Source organism: Trichechus manatus, unplaced genomic scaffold, assembly GCF_000243295.1.
Source record: "Trichechus manatus latirostris isolate Lorelei unplaced genomic scaffold, TriManLat1.0 scaffold00126, whole genome shotgun sequence".
In the NCBI taxonomy this organism is placed as follows: Eukaryota; Metazoa; Chordata; class Mammalia; order Sirenia; family Trichechidae; genus Trichechus; species Trichechus manatus.
Window position 1 is genome coordinate 4,726,697 of NW_004444062.1, and position 18,777 is coordinate 4,745,473.

At 38.4% G+C, this 18,777-nt stretch overlaps 1 protein-coding gene across 6 annotated transcripts in view; it reads left to right on the forward strand.

Moving 5' to 3' along the window:
• Window positions 1-18,777, forward strand: part of PDS5A (PDS5 cohesin associated factor A) — a 169,874-nt gene that overhangs the window by 28,974 nt on the left and 122,123 nt on the right. The window contains exon 2 of one of the 6 annotated variants that reach the window (XM_023738934.1): window positions 15,709-15,793. The exons of the other annotated variants lie outside the window; for them this stretch is intronic. The gene's annotated coding sequence lies outside the window, so the exon portion shown is untranslated. The remainder of the gene's footprint in view (window positions 1-15,708; window positions 15,794-18,777) is intronic. 6 annotated transcript variants of the gene reach the window in all.

The window sequence follows — 18,777 nt, forward strand, 5'->3', positions numbered from 1 at the left end:
GGCTGTCCACTCCCAGGCTGAACAGTGAACCTCGGAGGTAACTTCACCACTGAGCTAAAACGGTGTCTGGGGGCCATGCTCTCGAGGTTTCAGTAAATAGGTGCTGAGCAAACTAGATATCCATACATGAAAAAATGAATCTTCACATAGAAAAATTAATTCAAGTTGGCTGCAGACCTAGTTATTTTTCATATATGATGTGTAGAATGAATTTGTTAATTGTATGTGATATTACATTGCTATCATACAATTAGTACCCCACTGTGTTAGGTTTCTAGTGCTTCTGTAACAGAAATACCACTAGTGAGTGGCTTTAATGAATAGAAATTTATTTTCTCCCAGGTTAGGAGTCTTAGAAGTCCAAATTCAGGGCACTGGCTCTAGGGGAAGGCTTTATCTCTGTGTTGGTTCTGGGAGAACATCCTTGTCTCTTTTCATCTTCTGTTCCTAGGTTTCTTAGCCATCTTCTTGTGGAATGGCATCTATCGTCTCATGTCTGTGCTTCCTTGCTTCTATTATATCCTCCTTCTGTGCCTAATCTGCTCTTTTAGATCTCAAAAGTGATTGGCTTAAGGCAACACCCTACGCTTATATGGCCTCATTAACATAACAAAACCCTATTCCCAAATGGAATTACATCCACAGGAATGTTGTGTGCTGTCCAGTCAATTTCGACTCATAGCAGCCCTATAGGATGGAGTAGAACTGCCCCATAGGTTTTCCTAGGCTGTAATCTTTATGGGATCAGATCACCAGGTCTTTTCTCCTGCGGAGCCACTGGTGGGTTGGAACTGCCAGTCTTTCAGTTAGCAGTCGAGTTCTTAACCATTGAGCCATCAGGGATCCTTTCCACAGGTATAACCTGTTGCCATCAAGTCAATTCCGACTCACAGTGACACTACAGGACAGAGGAGAGCTGCCCCACCGGGTTTCCAAGGCTGTAATCTTTACAGAGGCTCTCTGCCACAGACCGCCACATCTTTCTCCCCCGGAGTGGCTGGTGGATTTGAACTGTTGACCTTTCAGTCAGCAGCCAAGCGCTTAACCACGGCACCACCAGGTATAAAACTAGACCAAACCCGTTGCCGTCCAGTTGATTGTGACTCATAGCGACCCTATAGGACAGAGTAGAACTGCCCACAGGGTTTCCAAGGCTATAATCTCTATGGATGCTGACTACCACGTTTCTCCCATGAGCGGCAGGTGGGTTCAAACCACTGACCATTTGGTTAGCAGCCGAACACTTAACTGCTGTGCCACCAGGGCTCCATACTGCCAGGTATAGGGGTTAGATTTACAACACATATTTTTGGAGGACACAATTCAATCCATAACACCCATCAACCGTTTATTTTATTATAATTTTAGTACCAGTTGATAACTTTTGTTTGAAATCAATAATTTCATTAGGAGTTACAAAGTGATGGCTTTGTAATTCTGTCATCTCTTTTTTAGATTTGGTAGCTGATATCCTCTGTAAATTAGGAGCCCTGGTGGCATGGTGGTTAAGCGCTCAGCTGTTAACTGAAAGGTTGGCTGTTCGAACCCACCAGCTGCTCCTTGGGAGAAAGATGTGGCAGTCTGCTTCTGTAAAGATTTACAGCCTTGGAAACCTTATGGGGCAGTTCTAATCTGTCCTATAGGGTCAATATGAGTTGGCATCAACTTGATGGCAATGGTGGATGGGTATCTTCTGTAAAAGAAGCCCTGGTGTTGCAGTGGTTAAGCACTTGGCTGCTAACTGAAAGGTCAGCACATAACTTCTGTATAGCATCATTTAAATGCTGAAATTTAGTCATCTTGTAAGTAACTGTAAACTGATGATGTACCCAGAACTGGATTATGAAGTATGCCCTATCAGGCAAGATGTGCTAAAGTTTGTAAGATGTGCTAAAAATGTCTCTGAGGCACTAAAATATTACTATAAAGAAAATAAGGAGAGTATATATTTACTGGAAATCCTCAGGGACAGAACTGAATGTTAGGTGAGAGTGGAGTGACCCTTAGGGGTCATCCTGAGGAAAACTAGATGGTACAAAATTGTCTTCTAAAAGGATTGGTCAGGTTAACTGCAGGATTCTGTTTTTCTGAATGGCATTTAAAGCCAAAGCGAAACATTGGTAAGATGATAAAAGACAAGCATTGTCACTGGACCTCCTCCTCTGACCTTCCTTCATACGACTCCCACTCTCTTCTTTCCTAAATAAAGTTTTAAAAAATAGCAGTTCAAATGGTCGCCAGACCATTAACATATTAACATATCCTGGGCACCCATGTTTCACATAGGGTTCTGCACACATACATTTATCATGTATCTCCAAATCAGCAGGGACTGGACACAGCTTTGCCTCAAAGTGTGAAAGGAAAGGGACAAGAAAATGGGAAGTTGAATGGGTCCCAAAGACAATCTTTGTCCTACTTGAAGTTTTGCTTCCTAAGCAAGAAGTTGTCAGTTGACTGCAGCTCTAAATATTAAGGTAGTAGGATTCAGGGAGTTTGACATTAGTAGCCTTGCCTTTGTGTCATAGAACATTGTTCCTTGTAGTATCTTAAGCTCTCAAGTCACACACTCAAGTCGTAGACAGCTTACCAAAAGAACTGCTTTACACCTGTAAAGACCCCAAAGAGCTTTGATTTATGTAGGTTTTATCTACAGATATTTATTACCATATTAGAAATGAAAGCTTAGAAAAATTTAAAATAATGTATTCATTCAAAAGTAATAATAAACCCATTACATGCTTGCATAACATTTTTATAAAAAAATAAGTGTTTTCTAAAACAAAATTAGTGCCAGGAGGTATTATTTTCCATTTTTGCAAATCTCTTTAATATGTGGATTAGTAGAAGGCAGCTGGATTCTTATCTGCTGCATTTATTCTACAGCAATATGTTATTTTGGTTGAAGTGTATTAAGAAAGTCAGGCTTGACACAGATGTATTTGAATCCTATAAACCCATTGCCGTTGAGTTGATTCCAACTCATCACGACCCTGTAGGACAGAAGTAGAACTGCCCCATAGGGGTTTCAAGGAGCAGCTGGTGGATTCAAACTGCTGACCTTTTGATTAGCAGCTGGACGCTTAACCACTGCACCACTGATATTCTTCTTTGATATCACACCAAAACGCAAGTGGTAGTTCCATGATAGTCAGCTGCAATATGGAATCTGAAACCATATGAATTAACTTCATATTCTCTCATACTAAAATGCATTGGTCTCTTTCACACTTTGAATGGCTCTTTTACCCACGTGTGGTTTTACAGCACCCTGTACTGGTCATTTGGAAAATAATTGTTTTACTGAATTATACAGCTCTTCCAGATGTTGGCATATTTCATTATATAATATTAAAAAATCATGTTTGTTAATATTCTAAGGAATCTCATAAGAGAAGTCTTTACACATTGGGAAGCTGTCGAGCTCATGCTGATAGACTCAAGTTTTCCAAAGTTCTAATTTTTACTTGAAAGCTCCAATTTTATCATTGGTAACAGATAATGCCAATCAAGGGACATTGTATGCTGAAAAAAGATGGGGACTGCTAGAGTGTCACTGGCAGGAATAGCAAAAAAAAAAACAAGACTGAAGTCCTTCTTCCTGCTTTCCAATGACTCTACTCCGTATTGGAGAATATAATAGGAAGCCAGCTGTTAAAGAAGTCTGGGAAATGCGTTTGGCAGAATCTTAGTCTCAGCATCCCAGAGCAGAGTTTAGAAGGGTGGGTTTGGAATTGAGCAACACTAGGTAAATAATTAGCACAATGTTGTACCCATATTTGAACTTCCATACAATAAGAATAATTATTTCATGTTTTCCCTTAACAAAATGCAAGTGTCCTTTGTAAAAATGAAAATGCTGTCACCTCTCTCCAGTAGTCTCAATAGTCACAGTATCCAATCTCAAGGTGTCAACATATCAGGCTCTCGGTGAAGTTAATCCCTCTTTTAGTTAAAATATGATTCCACCTGAATAGTCTAACTCAGAGGTTGGCAAACTACAGCTTGCAGGCCACATCTGGCCTGCTACCTGTTTTGTATGGCCTGGAAGCTAAGAATGGTTTTTACATTTTTAAATGAGGGAAAAAAAAAAATCAAAAAAAGAACAATATTTTGTGAAACACGCCAATTACATGGAATCCAAATTTCAGTGTTTATAAAAATTTTCTGATCCTTTACAGAAAAAGTGTGCCAACTTCTGCTCTAACCTAAACGCTTAAATTATAAATTAACTACCACCAACAATCCTTATCTTAAATGATTAGGATAAAGAGGAGGGTGGGGAAAAATAAATTAGTTAATACACGAGCACACGGGAACAACAAAATTGCATAGCTGCTAGTTCTCATTTTTGCACTGGTCCTAAAACCAAACAAACCCTTTGCCGTCGATCAGTTCCAACTCATAGACCTTAATTAACTTTCCTCTTCCATAACCCATTCTGTTTCCTTTGCTTTCACCCAGTACCTCAGCTGGAGCTTGTCAGGGTGTTGTTTTGTTTTTAACTTGGTGAGTTGTCCTATAACTGTATTCCAAAGGGGTCTGAAATCCTTAGGGATTCTGACTTTAATAGGACATTGTAGTTTTCTATGAACTTTTATAATACTGCATATAGAAATACCAAGAGATGCCCTGACTATTCAAACTGTGGTGCCCAAGATAAATGCCAAAATTGAGAGTAAATCTTTAGGAACTTTTATGCCAGTAGTGATAGCCACAATATCTAAGGGCATTATTTTTTATTTTTCGAATATGGTGAAAGTTTTTAAAAAGAACCAACTGGTTCTTCACCACCAGTGGTTTGAGAAACACTGCCCTAGACCATCCCCAGAGTTCAATACATAGCCCTCCCTGCCCTTACTGCACAGTAGCAGCCTAGTTTACTCTTAGTAGTTGGGATCAGTCACCCCAGCTCTTACAGTAAATGTCTTCTTGTTGTTTCAGTGGCATGAGCAACCCAAAATGGTCAGGTGGCAATCTCAAATTCCAGTTTAGTGGGACCATTGTTATGTCCTTTGATAGGAGCGTTCCTTTAATGGAAACCAAAACTTCTAAACCAACAGATCAAACATTTTATGGCTCAAACAAATATTCTTTGAGTAGGGCACCAGGTATAGTAATAGTGAGAAGAAGCCCTGGTAATGCAGTGGTTAAAGCACTCGGCTGCTAACTCAGAGGTTAGGGGTTTGAACCCACCAGCTGCTCTGCGGGAGAAAGATGTGGTAGGCTGCTTCCATAAAGATTTACAGCATTGGAGACCCTCTGGGACAGTTCTGCTCTGTTCTGTAGGGTCATTATGAGTTGGAATTGACTTGAAGGCAGTGGGTTTGGGTACTGTGAGAGAAGTAGCACAATTTATTGATCATTGGTTCAAAGTATATATTGCATCCTATGAGATAGAACCCGACCCTTTCAGCATGTTGTCACTCAAATGGTATAATAGCAAGCCATTCCACTGTACTATTGTCGTTGTTGTTAGGCACCATCAGTTGGTTTTGTCTTGTAATGACCCTATGCACAACAGAATGAAACACTGCCCAGTCCTGCACCATCCTCACAACTGTTGCTATGTTTGAGTCCATTGTTGCAGCCACTGTGTCAGTCTAGCTCATCAAGGGTCTTCCTCTTTTTCGCTGACCCTCTACTTTACCAAGCATGATGTCCTTCTTCAGGGACTGGTCTCTCCTGATAACATGTCCAAAGTACATGAGATGAAGTCTCGCCATCCTCACTTCTAAGGAGCACTCTGGGTATACATCTTCCAAGACAAATTTGTTCATTCTTTTGGCAGTTAATGGTATAGTCAATATTCTTCGCCAACACCATAATTCAAAAGCATCAATTCTTTGGTCTTCCTTATTCATTGTCCAGTTTTCGCATGCATACGAGGCAATTGAAAATACCATGGCTTGGGTCAGGCACACCTTAGCCCTCAAAGTGACATCTTTGCTTTTCAGCACTTTAAAGAGGTCTTTTGCAGCAGATTTGCCCAATGCAGTGCGTGGTTTGATTTCTTGACTGCTGCTTCCATGGGCCTTGATTGTGGATCCAAGTAAAATAAAATCCTTGACAACTTCACTGTACTGTTAAGCTAACCATTACCAAGTGATAGGGTGTAAAGATCAAATCAAATCCTATCACAAATCATACATCCCCACTTTTCACTTCTTTTCAATTGTGGCACCCACTGCCAATACAACATTTCTTTCTCTGACCTTAATAGCCACCCAGAGCTAGGTCATATCTCACAAGGGCACCATCCTTTACCTGCCAGATAGGCCTAAAACTTAAGATACCAGCCGCAAGTTTGAGAGTCCACATGACACTCTCACTTCTGACCTGCTAGCTACAACTTTGGGGCTTCCCTCTACCCCCTCAGGACAAGTGAGAGGGTTCCCTGGAATGACTCACAGAACTCACGGAAATGCTATGCTTATGTTACAGTTTTATTATAGCAGAAACGGGTACAAACAGATACATAGGATGAGGTCTGAGAGGCTTCCCGAAGCAGAGCTTCCATGTCTCAAAAAGGGCTGTGTTACCCTCCCGTGTGCGTCAATGCCTTTCACCAACCAGGAAGTCCATGGAGATTCTGTGTCCAGAGCTTTTATTATGGGACTCATTACACAATGCAAACTTAAGCCCTTCTCCCTTGAGATCAGTCAATATCATGAGGTGATCACAAGGTAGAGCTCTCTGACCTGGCCACTATGAAGTGGTCATTAAAAGGTAAGTCTTTCTGGCCAGGCAATCACCCACCTTAGAGTTGCCTCTCAGACGTAACCTATCAGGTCTGAAGTCTTTATTGAGGACACTTAAACCATTAGTGAAATTCCAGGGTTTTAGGGAATATCTTTCAGGAACTGAGAACAAAGTCCAAATTCTTTGGATAAGGTTAAATTCTAAACCCCACATAAGGTATTGAAAGACCAGTGAATTCCATGGACATCATTGCCAAATGAAGATTACCAATTAAAGTTATGTTCCAGTGATTTTTTAACACTTAGAACTTTTCATTTTATACTTGTTCAAAGAGTTTTTTTTAAGACTTAGACAATTTTTTCATATTGTTACTTTTTCACATATATACAGGAAAATAAAATTGAAATAAATTGATTGTTATTCCTAATATCTTCACATTGAGAGTTTGCCCCCCCCAGCCCCCCGTTTTTGATGATTGTGTTTTTCTACAGTGTCACCATCAAGAGTGTTGGTGATGCAGAATTTCTTTAAAGAGTGCTCCCTTATTTCTAAGATTTCTTCCAAGGCATTAACACTCATGCTGCAAGATTTTTATGCTAGTGCTTTCTAGAAATTATTAGGCAGTATCAGCCAAAGGTTTTCAAACTAAAGTTTGTCAAGAGCAAGCAACAACAATTACCTTACAGTTGCTTTCCAGCTGACACTTGTTGTAAGACGGCTGCTTTTAAGACACATCCCATTTTCAGCGATGTTAAAATGTGGTCCTTAACAATTGTTGTTGTCATTAGTTGCCGTTGAGTTGGCTTCGACTCATGGTGACCTTACATATAACAGAATGAAATCTTGCCCAGTCCTCTGCTGCCACCTTCATGATTGTTAATATGTTTGAGTCCATTATTGCAGCTGTTGGGTCAATCCATCTCATTGAGGATTTTCCCCATTTTCTGTCTCTACCAGACATGATGTCCTGTTCTAGCAATTGGTCTTTCCTGATTATGTGTCCAAAGTAAGCAAGCCAAAGTCTCACCATCCTCATATCTAAGGAGCATTCTGGTAGTATTTCTTCTAAGACTGATTTGTTTGTTCTTCTGGAAGTCGATGATATATTCAGTATTCTTCACGAGCATCACAGTTCAAATGGCATCAATCCTTCTTCGGTCTCCCTTTCTCCTTGTCCAGATTTCATATGCATATGAGACGTTGGAAAAGACCATGGCTTGGGTCAGGGGCCCCTTAGTCATCAGAGTGACATCTTTGTTTTTTAAAGCTTTAAAGAGGTGTTTTGCAGCAGATTTGCTCAATGCAGTATGTCATTTGATTTCTTGACTGCTGCTTCCATGGGCAGTGATTGTTGATCCAAGTAGAACTGACAACTTTAATTTCTTCTTCATTTATCATGATGTTTATTGGTCCAGTTGTGAGGATTTTGAGAACTGATAAAATACGGCAGTTTTTATTTATCACAGACCTGTGTGCCAAACACTAGGCTGCGTATTCCCATTATCTTTAAATGTCACAATCTTATAAGATTATATTTTTGTCTTTGTTTCACAGGCACCAAAAAACAAAAACAAAAACAAAAACAAACTCATTGCTGTCGAGTCGATTCTGACTCATAGCAACCCTATAGAACAGAGTAGAACTGCCCCGTAGCGTTTCCAAGGCTGTAATCTTTCCAGAAGCAGACTGCCAGTCTTTCTTCCACAGAGTGGCTGGTGGGTTTGAACTGGTGACCTTTCGGTTAGCAGCCAAGCACTTAACCACTGTTCCACCAGGGCTTCTTTCTCACAGGCACAGAAAGACTAAATTTATTCTGATCACTTAGCCAGTAAGAGGTAGAATAGGAAGCACACTCAGGTCTGAATAAGTTCAGAATTTACCTGTGCTGTTTCTGTGCTGTACAGAGGAAGTCAGTTTGTGCGGAGAGGGTGTTACTTAATTCTTAGCAGTGCGGTCTGGTGGACTCTGCCAATAGAAGCCACTTAGAATTGGAGATCTAGTGGAAAAATCAAGAATTACCAAAGGTCAGGACGGGCGGTGGAGTATTATTACAGCATGATTTAAAAGGCTGTCCTTGAGTCTGGGCCAGATAGAGAGATAGGTATGGCCAAGAGGGGGCTATAGATATGACAGTTTAGAATTCATAATAAAGGCAAAGAGTCTATTCAGTAAGAAAGGAGTAGAGGAGTTGGGAGATAGAATGTTTTGTTCTAAAAGGAAATTTTATGGTAAAAGATACAGAGGTGGAACAGTTTCTAATGAGGAGGTTCCCGTTGTGACTTGGGTAGATGGAGATGAAGAACATTGATGAGATAAATCAGTAGAGGAGCTTTTAATAATTACAATGAGATAACAGATGTGAACTAGGACTATCTGAGGCAAATTGGGGCATATGATCATTCTATGAATAAGGAACTATAATGCCTTATTCATAATTCATAGGCTATTAATTGGTTGTTTAGAGTAGACTGTAAATGTTAATTCCTAGTCTGGAAGTTCCAATTAGAATCTGAAAATCTGTGTCTAAGTCCTGGCTTCTGTACTTACTAATAATTATAAAATATTTTCTCTGATTTTAACTTTTTTCTTCTGTAGAAAATAAGTATATTCATAGTCTTCTGCTTTCCCACCCCCACATTCACCTTTAAAGGCTATATATACTACAAATCAAAAATAAATAAATAAATCCTAACCCATTGCTGTTGAGTCGATTCCGACTCATAGCAACCCTATAGGACAGAGTAGATCTGCCCCATAGGGTTTCCAAGGAGTGGCTGGTGGTTTCGAACCGTTGACCTTTTGATTAGAAGCCGAGCTCTTAACCACTGCACGCCAGGACTCCATATGTACTGCAGTACTCCAAAAGCTAATATACTTTTCCTCTCCAGGCTTTAATTTTGTGGTCTTAGCATTACTGTCTGGTAATTCCCTGGGTGTTTATCACTTTCTAATAGGAATGCTCACTGTCTTGCAGGAGATTGTCCTGTCTCTGAGCTTTTGCAGTATCCTTTACTTTCTCCAGATGCTTTTTCTTTTCTCCCCAATATTTGCTTAGAATTTCTTGGGGAAAGAGTAATATTTGCTACAGTTGTTAATTCCTGATGAAAAAGCCAAACTAAGCTTATTTTGCTTACATGGTCTAGGATGGATACCGGTCTTCCCCTTCTTTCCTTTTATTGGAAGTTATTCTCTTTCCTTTTATTGGAAGATGGCTTATGAATTACTTACTGTCTTGTCAGTTGAACCTTTTTTTATTGCCTTAAAGGGATCTTGACATTTAAAAGAAAAAAATTTTTTGGGAAGTTATGAGGATTTTAGAAGACCGTTCCAGTTCTTTTTTGGGGAGGGGATTTTCTTTGTGTGTGGTAAAATATATATGACATAAAATTTACCAGTGTAACTATTTTAAAGTATACAATTCAATGACATCAATTACATCCACAACTACCTGTTTCCATAACTTTTTCATCATCCCAAGCAGAAACTCGGTGCACATTATCTCCAGTTCATTTTTAGTCATCTGAATTTTCTTCTCTCAGGATTGTTTAAAGGGAGTTCTTTACCTTTCTGCTGTAGGATTCCCAAGTTCTCACTGCTGAATTAGATAGTAACCTTTTCAAGGAGTTTGTGTATTATGAGTTAGAGATTCTGGTGAAACAGAGTAACAGATATGAATTAAAAGAAATGGTAAGTACAGTCAAACCTTTGCAGTGAAGGATTATTCTTTTTACCACCCAACACATTAATTTTTTATTACGCTCTAAGGCTTCCCACACTGAGGTATTACACACATACAAATTTATAATATAGCAATTTTTTAAAAAGTAAATAGCTTTATTAGATATAATTCACTTACCATACAACTCCCTAATTTAAAGTGTATAACTCAGTGGGTTTTAATATATTCACAGATATATACTAGTCAGTTTCAGAACATTTTCATCACCTCAAAATCAAACCCCGTATCTTTTATCTATCAGTATCCCCCCTCCTCCCTCCAATTCCCCCTTTCCAGTCCCAAGTAACCACTAAATCTACTTTATAGATTTCCCTATTCTGGACTTCCATGTGAATGGAATCATATAGTATGATGTCTTTTATAACTGGCTTCTTTCACTTAGCATAATGTTTTCAAAGTTCATTCATGTTGCAGCATGAATCAGTACTTCATTCCTTTTTATGGCTGAATAATATTCCATTGTCTGCATATACCACATTTTGTTTATTCATTCATCAGTTGATGGACATTTGGGTTGTTTCTACCTTTTGGCTATTATAAATAGTGCTGCTATAAACTTTCTTGTACAAATTTCTGTGTAGACATATGTTTTCACTTCTGTTGATTATATACTTAGGAGTAGAATTGCTGAATCATGATAACTCTTTGTTTAACCATTTGAGGAACTGCCAGACTGTATTCCAAGGCAGCAGCACCATTTTACATTCCCATCAGGAGTATAAGAGGGTTCCAGTTTCTCTACATTCTCATCGACCTTGTTATTATCTGTCTTTCTGATTATAGCTGTCTCAGTGGGTGTGAAGTGGTATCTCGTTGTTTAGATTTGCATTTCTCTGATGACTAATGATGTTGAACATCTTTTCATGTTTATTGGCCACTTGTAAATCTTCTTTGGAGAACTGACTGTTTAGCCCTTTGCTTATTTTAATTGGGTTATTTGGCCTTTTTATTATTGAGTTTCAGTTGTTTATATATTCTAGACACAAGTCCCTTATCAAACGTATAATTTTTCCTTATTCTGTGGATTGTTCTTTTTCACTTTTTTTTATTGTGTCCTTTGAAGTACAAAAGTTTTTAATTTTGATGAAGCCCAGTGTATTTATTTTTTCTTTTGTTGCTTGTACTTCTGGTGTCAAACAAGAATCCTTTGCCAAATCCAAGGTCATGAAGATTTATCCCTGTGTTTCTCTAAGAGTTTTATAGTTCTTGCTTTTAACATTTAGTTCTTTGATCCATTTTTAATTCATTTTTGTATGTGGTATAAAGTAGGGGTACAACTTCATTCTTTTGCATGTGGCTGTCCACTTGTCCCAGCATCATTTGTTGAAAAGACTCTTCATTTAATGGTGTTGGCACCATTGTCAATAACCAGTTGACCATAGATGTATGGTTTTATTTCTGGATTTTCAGTTCTATTCCATTGACTTCTGTGTCATTCCTTGTGCCAGTACCCACTGTCTTGATTACCATTGCTTTGAAGTAAGTTTTGTATTCAGGAAGTGTGAGTCCTCCTACTTTATTCTTCTCTTTCAGAACTCTCTTTGCTGTTCTAGGTCCCTTGCATTTCTATATGAATTTTGGGATCAACTAGCAATTTATACAAAGAAGTCAGCTGGGATTCTGATAAAGATTATGTTGGCTCTGTAGATCAGTTTGGGGAGTATTGCCATTTTATTTTTATTGTGGTAAATGCATATGTAACAAAACATGTGCCGTTTCAACATTCTTCACATGTGTAGTTCAGTGACATTAACTTATGTTCATCATGTTGTTTAACCATCACCTTTATCTGTTCCAAAATTTTTCCATCACCCTTAACAGAAGCTCAGTGTTCCCTAAGCATTGAGTCCTCCTTTCTTCCTCCCATCCTCCTGCCCCTTTGGTCTTTTATATACTTGCCTATCCTAGATATTTCATATAATTGGGATCATAGAGTATTTGTCCTTTTGTAACTGATTTATTTCACTCAGCATGATGTTTTCAAGGTTCATTCATATTATAGCATGTATCGGGACTTCATTTCTCTTTATGGCTGAGTAGTATTTCATTGTATGTATGTACCACGTTTTGGATATTTAGGCTCTTTAGTATGCTGTTTTAACAGTATTAAGTCAGATTCATGGTACCATTTATTTAAATTTTTAATTTCTTTCAACTGTCTTTTTTTGTTTTCAGAGTGTAAGTTTTGCGATTCTTTCGTTAAATTTATTCCTAGTGTAAGTTTTATACTTCTTTAGTTAAATTTATTCCTAAGTATTTTATTCTTTTTGATACTGTTATGAATGGAATTATTAATTTCATCTTCAGATTGTTCATTGCTAATTTATAGAATTCAACAACATATAAAAAGAATTATACACCTTGACCAAGTGGAATTTATCCCATGGATGCATAGTTGATTTACCATTAGAAAATAGATTAATGTAATACAACATATCAGTAGAATCAAAAACAAAATTCTTGGGCTGAGCTCTAGAGGAGCAAAACCAGTAAGGTGTATAAATATATATAGAGATTTATATCAAAGAAATGGCTCACGTGGTTGTAGAGGCTGGAAAGTCCCAAGTCCATGGGTCAGGCTGGAGGCTTCTCCTGACTCACGTAGCTGCAGTGGCTGACGAACGAACCCAAGATAGGTAGGTCATACAACAGGCCTCTGGCTCACAGGCTATGGAGGCGAACGAATCCCTAGATCAGAAGGCAGGAAGGCATGTAAGCTGCTAGCTCAAGTTCCAAGAACTGGAGGTCAGACACAGAGGACCCCAGCTGCAGGATCCAGAGCGAGCAAAAGCCAGCAAGCTTTGCCAGAAAGTCCACCTATATTGGATGTAGTCCCCACCCCCAAGGAAACTCCCTTACAACTCATTGGCTACTCACAGAAAATCCCATCATGGAGGTGATCACATAGTATCAGATCTCATCATGGAGGTGATTGCATCATTATATGACTGCCAAACTACATCATGACTGATGAACCACTGAGAACCATGGCCCAGCCAAGTTGACACACAACCTTATCACACATGATCATTTCAATAGATGTAGAGAAAGCATTTGACAAAATCCAACACCTTTTCATGATAAAAACACTTAAAACTAGAAACAAAAGGCAACTTCATCATTCTAATAAACACATCTATGAAAAACCCACAGCTTGCATCATTCTTAATGGTGAAAGACTGTATTTTTCTCCTAAGTTCAGGAACAAGATTTATGTCTACTTTCACTACTTTCACTCAGCGTTGTACTGGAGGTTCTATCCAGGGCAGTTAGTGAAGAATAAGAAATAAAAGGCATCCAAATTGAAAAGGAAGAAATAAAATTATTTCTGTTCATAGATGACTTGATATTGTATATAGAATATTCTAAGAAAGCCACTAAAAATCTATTAAACGTGTTGCTGTTGAGTCGATTCCGTCTTATGGTGACCCTATAGGACAGGGTAGAACTGCCCCATAGGGTTTCCAAGGCTGTAAATCTTTAAGGCAGCAGATTGCCACAACTTTCTCCTGCAGAGCGGCTGGTGGGTTCAAACTGCCTACCTTTTGTTAGCGGCCATGCACTTAATCACTGTGCCTCCAGGGCTTCTAGTAAAAAATCTATTAGGACTAGTAAATGAGTTAGAAAGATTGCAAGGTACAAGATGAATATACAAAAATCAGTGGTATTTTTATACCCTGGCAATGTTTCTTTTCCATGGTTTAACAGTTTAGTTGGGTTTCCTAAGAAGAGAAGAATCATTTGGATGTTTAAGTGATAATGGATTTGAGAGCTTGATGACTGAACTCTTTCCCTCCAAAACAAAACAAGATCCCAAGGTCTTGTCTTTTTCGCTTTACTACTGTGTAAACAGTATTTATCAGGTATGTTTAATTAAAGAGTAGCATTTACAGATACGGACTAGAGAAAACTTTTCTATGTGGCTAATGTTATAGAACATAGTATTAGAGTATTATAGAAATCACTTATGGGATGAATTATTTGTTGTAGATTATTTGTTGGATTCTGCACAAAAAGCATTATTATTACAGATCTACCTTAGAGCATAGATATCGCTTGATGAAATGGTATACACAGCGTTGGGACTTTGTTTCTGTATAGCTAGGATTACAGAATGCACTGAGTTAACAAATAGTTGATTTATACATACTGTCCTGTACATATTAAGGGCTAATTGTCCTTTTTGTAGTCAGTCTGTCATTCTTTTCAGCATTCCTCTAGCCTTTCTTTAGGCAGCAGTCAAGTTCTTCTGGATGGTAGTATTTTTTGGCAACTGATAGAGGGAGCCTTTGCCCAGTGCCGCTTCCCTGCCACTGTCTACTCTTCCCTAACTCCTCCTTTTTACCTGGCCCTTAGGGAGTTTCTCGGTACTTACTCCTGCATGCCTTTGGCTCTCAAGGCTGGTACCAATTAAGGGAGGGGAGCGTGGCAGGATGAAATCAATTAAAGAATTAAACATTAAAGAAGAAAAAAAAACTGAAGGTGGTAGAGGTTTCTAAACTAAACATTAAACATTGACAAAAAAACATACATATGGTTGCGAAAAACAACGTGAACAAAATTAATCACAAACTGGGAAGATATCTGTAACTATTTTGATAAAAGCTTAGTATATTTAATTGTATAATTAGATTTTGTTTTAACAGGTTATTATATTTTAGAAAAAGTATTTCTCTTTGAATATCACTCATTTTCTGATTTCGTTTGTAGCTTATACCATATTAAAGGTGCCAAAGTTAAATTTTGAAAATAGTTTTATACTGTTCATCTGCTTTTCTCTGCGTTGGTGTCATTATATGAATAGAAGTAATTCCTGTGGCCTGTTAGACAATATAAAGTACTAATGTTAGCGTTTATTTAATTATATTCTAGTCAGTAGTTGAATCTTTGATAAAAAGATAGTAGTAGATTAATCTACTGGGAGATAGTGCAGTCAGTTATAATATTTGTCATATTAGGCAAGAGTTACTTCTTTTGAAAAATCAGTGAGAACCAGTCATTAACAAAGGAATAACAGTATTCACATTTGTCATTTTGTTCAGTCGTGAACTAATTAAAAATAAAAAAACTGAAACATAAGTTTTTTATCCTCAAATATAGTGATCTTTGAGTTAATACATATCAAAATTCATTATCTTAATATCGATAGCATGTTAGATTTTATGAAATACGTGGCATTTTTAATATTCATTTTCTTTTACATGTTGCAAAGGAGGAAATAGTTTTTTGCTCCTTTTTACTCTTCTATCTCATTCTATATGTCATAGTGGTAGAGAGCCCTAACCTACAAGGAGGAGGAAAAAAAAAAGATCACATCATTTAGACCAGAAAGAAAACTTCCTAATTTTGAAGGTTTGTACATTTTTCTAATTGGTTTCACTTAATCTTGTGGTAAGTAGAAGACAAGTCAGTTTAGTATCTGTAAAATGAATGTTAAAAGTCAATAGAATTGTTAGGATGGGGCCAAGAAGGTAGTTTTGAATTGCAAAGTCAGATAGAAATGGAGTATACATTTACAGTAGCAGACATGTACAAAGCAGCAGATCAGAGGTATATGTTGGCATCAGAGTGATTTAATCATTCTAGTCAATCTAGATTCTTCAGGGTAGGGCTGATAAGAGAAAGTTCCTCTCTAGAGAAGTACTAACTGCTTGAAGTGTGGAGAAGGATAACATTTATTGAGTACCAACTATGTCCCTATCTTTCTGCTAGGTACTTTGCATGCCTTACTTTATTCAGTTCTCTGGGAACCCTGTGAGAATATCTGTGGGGATTTGGCAGGGGAAAGCTTTGTAATCCTCTGTCCTTAAAACTGCCTATAAAAACCAAAATCAAAACCCGTTGCTGTTGAGTCAGTTCCAATCCACAGTAACCCTATAGGACAGAATAGAACTGTCCCATAGGATTTCCAAGGAGCGGCTGGTGGATTTGAACTGCCCGCCTTTTGGTTAGCAGCCATATCATTTAACCACTGTGCTACCAGGGCTCCTAAAACTGCCTGTGATAATAATGAACTCATTAATTTTGGCAGAATTTATTGAGTTCCTATTGTGTGCCAGGTTCTGAGCTAGGCACCAGGGTTAGACCAGTGAACAAAATTGACAGGATCTCCGCCCTCAGGGAGCTTAAAGTCTAATGGGAGAGGCATTTAAATTAATTGTTTATTATAATAGTGGCAAGTACTTCAAAATGAGGGTAATGTGACATAAAATAAGCTAACCTAGAATAATTTTGGCAACTTTCAGTGAGGTTCAGCATTTTTACATTTTTTTTTAAAAACCTTTCAACATTAAATACTATTTTTTATAACCTAGTGGTTGATTTGGGAAGAAAAATATGTATATATCAGTAATGAGTTACTGTTATTACTGATGTTCTTAGATTGAATACATTTATAGAAAATTTATATAGCAGAGTTATAATTTTGTCCTAAACTAGGACTTGATTATTTCTTCTGGTGGCAGTAGTCACCAAAGAAAGGAGACGTGGGGGCACAGTGGTTCAAGTGCTGGACGGCTAACTGAAAGGTCACTGATTAGAACCCACCATCCACTCTGTAGGGAAAAGATGTGGAAGTCTGCTTGCATAAAGATTACAGCCTTGGAAGCCCTGTGGGACAGTTCTACTCTGTCCTACAGGGTTGCTACGGCAGTGGGTTTAGTCACCAAATAATACCTTGCATTAATAAACTAAACTACAAGTAGATTTTAGTAAATTTATCAGCTGAGGTCAGTTTGATAATAAAACTTCATGTTCTTTTTTGATATATATAATTTATTATTGTTGTTGAGCATATACACAGCAGAACATACACCAATTCAATAATTTTTACATGTACAATTCAGTGACATTTTTGAGTTATGCAACCATTTTCACTTTCCTTCTCTGAATTGTTCCTCTCCCACTAATATAAACTACCCCCTAAGTTTCCTATCTAACTTTCTAGTTGCTGTTGTCAATTTGATCTCATATAGATACATCTTAAAAGAGTACAGTGCTCAAGGGAGACATCATTTACTAGTTAAGCCAAACTATTGTTTGGTTTTAAGAAGACTTCAGGGAATTTTTTGGTTTAAGATTTAAAGCTTATCTCAAGGCAGTAGTTTCAGGAGTTCATCCAGCCTCTATGGCTGCAGGAAGTCTGGATTCCATGAAAATTTGAAATTTGGTTCTGCATTTTCCCCCTTTTGATCAGGATTCTTCTCTATAATCTTTGATCAAAGTGTTCAGTAATGGTAGCTGGGCACCATCCAGTTCTCTGGTCTCATGGAAAAGGAGGCAGTTGTGCATGGGCACAATTAACCACACATCCATATCCTCCTCCTATTCCCGACTCTCTTTCTTCCTCTGATGCAGTAGGTGAATAGAGACCAGTTGTACCTTGGATGGCTACTTGTAAGCTTTTAAGACCCCAGGCACTACACAACGAACTAGGAAGTAGAGCACAAGCACTGAACACATTATTGGGCCAATTAACTGGGATGTCCCATGAAACTATAACCCTAAACCTCTGAATGAAGGAACCAAATCCCATGGTTGTACATAAGCAGCCTCAGCAGCTGTTCTTTAAAACTTCATGTTCTTATTAAGGTTTCAGTAGTTGTTTTAAATTTAGACTTCATTGACTTTCTGTAATCTTCTATATTAGGCATTTTCTGATCATTTTTAAATTGTTTGTGAGAGGGAGACAAGGCCAAGATGGCAGAGTCATCTGATGCTTCCTGTGGTCCCTCTTACAACAAAGACCCGAGAAAACAAGTGAATCGATTATATATGACAATGTAGGAACCCTGAACATCAAAGGCAAAGCTGAGGAGTCGGACTGAGTAGCAGGGAGAGGGAGAGACAGTTTGGAAGCAGCAAGGAGTTGCCAGACCTGACCGGGTGGGAGCCAGCACCCTTCAGGCTGGGTTGGATCACGTGCACAGTAAGGCAAGCAGTGGCGCTTGGGAGGCATTTTCCACATTGGGAGAGAACCAGTGACAGAGAGTCTACTTGGACATCCAGAACCAGTGAAAAGCAACGCTCAATCGGCAAAAGATAAGTACTTGCATCTGGCCTACTGCACGGATCAAATACACCCACTTTGGGAAACACCTCGCTCCCATTTACCTCCCCACTGCCCGGTCTGCACCAGGTCCTGGGCTGGCTTCAGCGATTGCCGAGTCCCCTGGGCTAGAAGCAGAACCCATCATACACCCTGAGCCATTCTCACCAAAGAAGACATTCAGGCAACTAACAGATACATGAGGAAATGTTCATGATCATTAGCCATTAGAGAGATGCAAATCAAAACTACAGTGAGATACCATCTCCCCACAACAAGGCTAGCATTA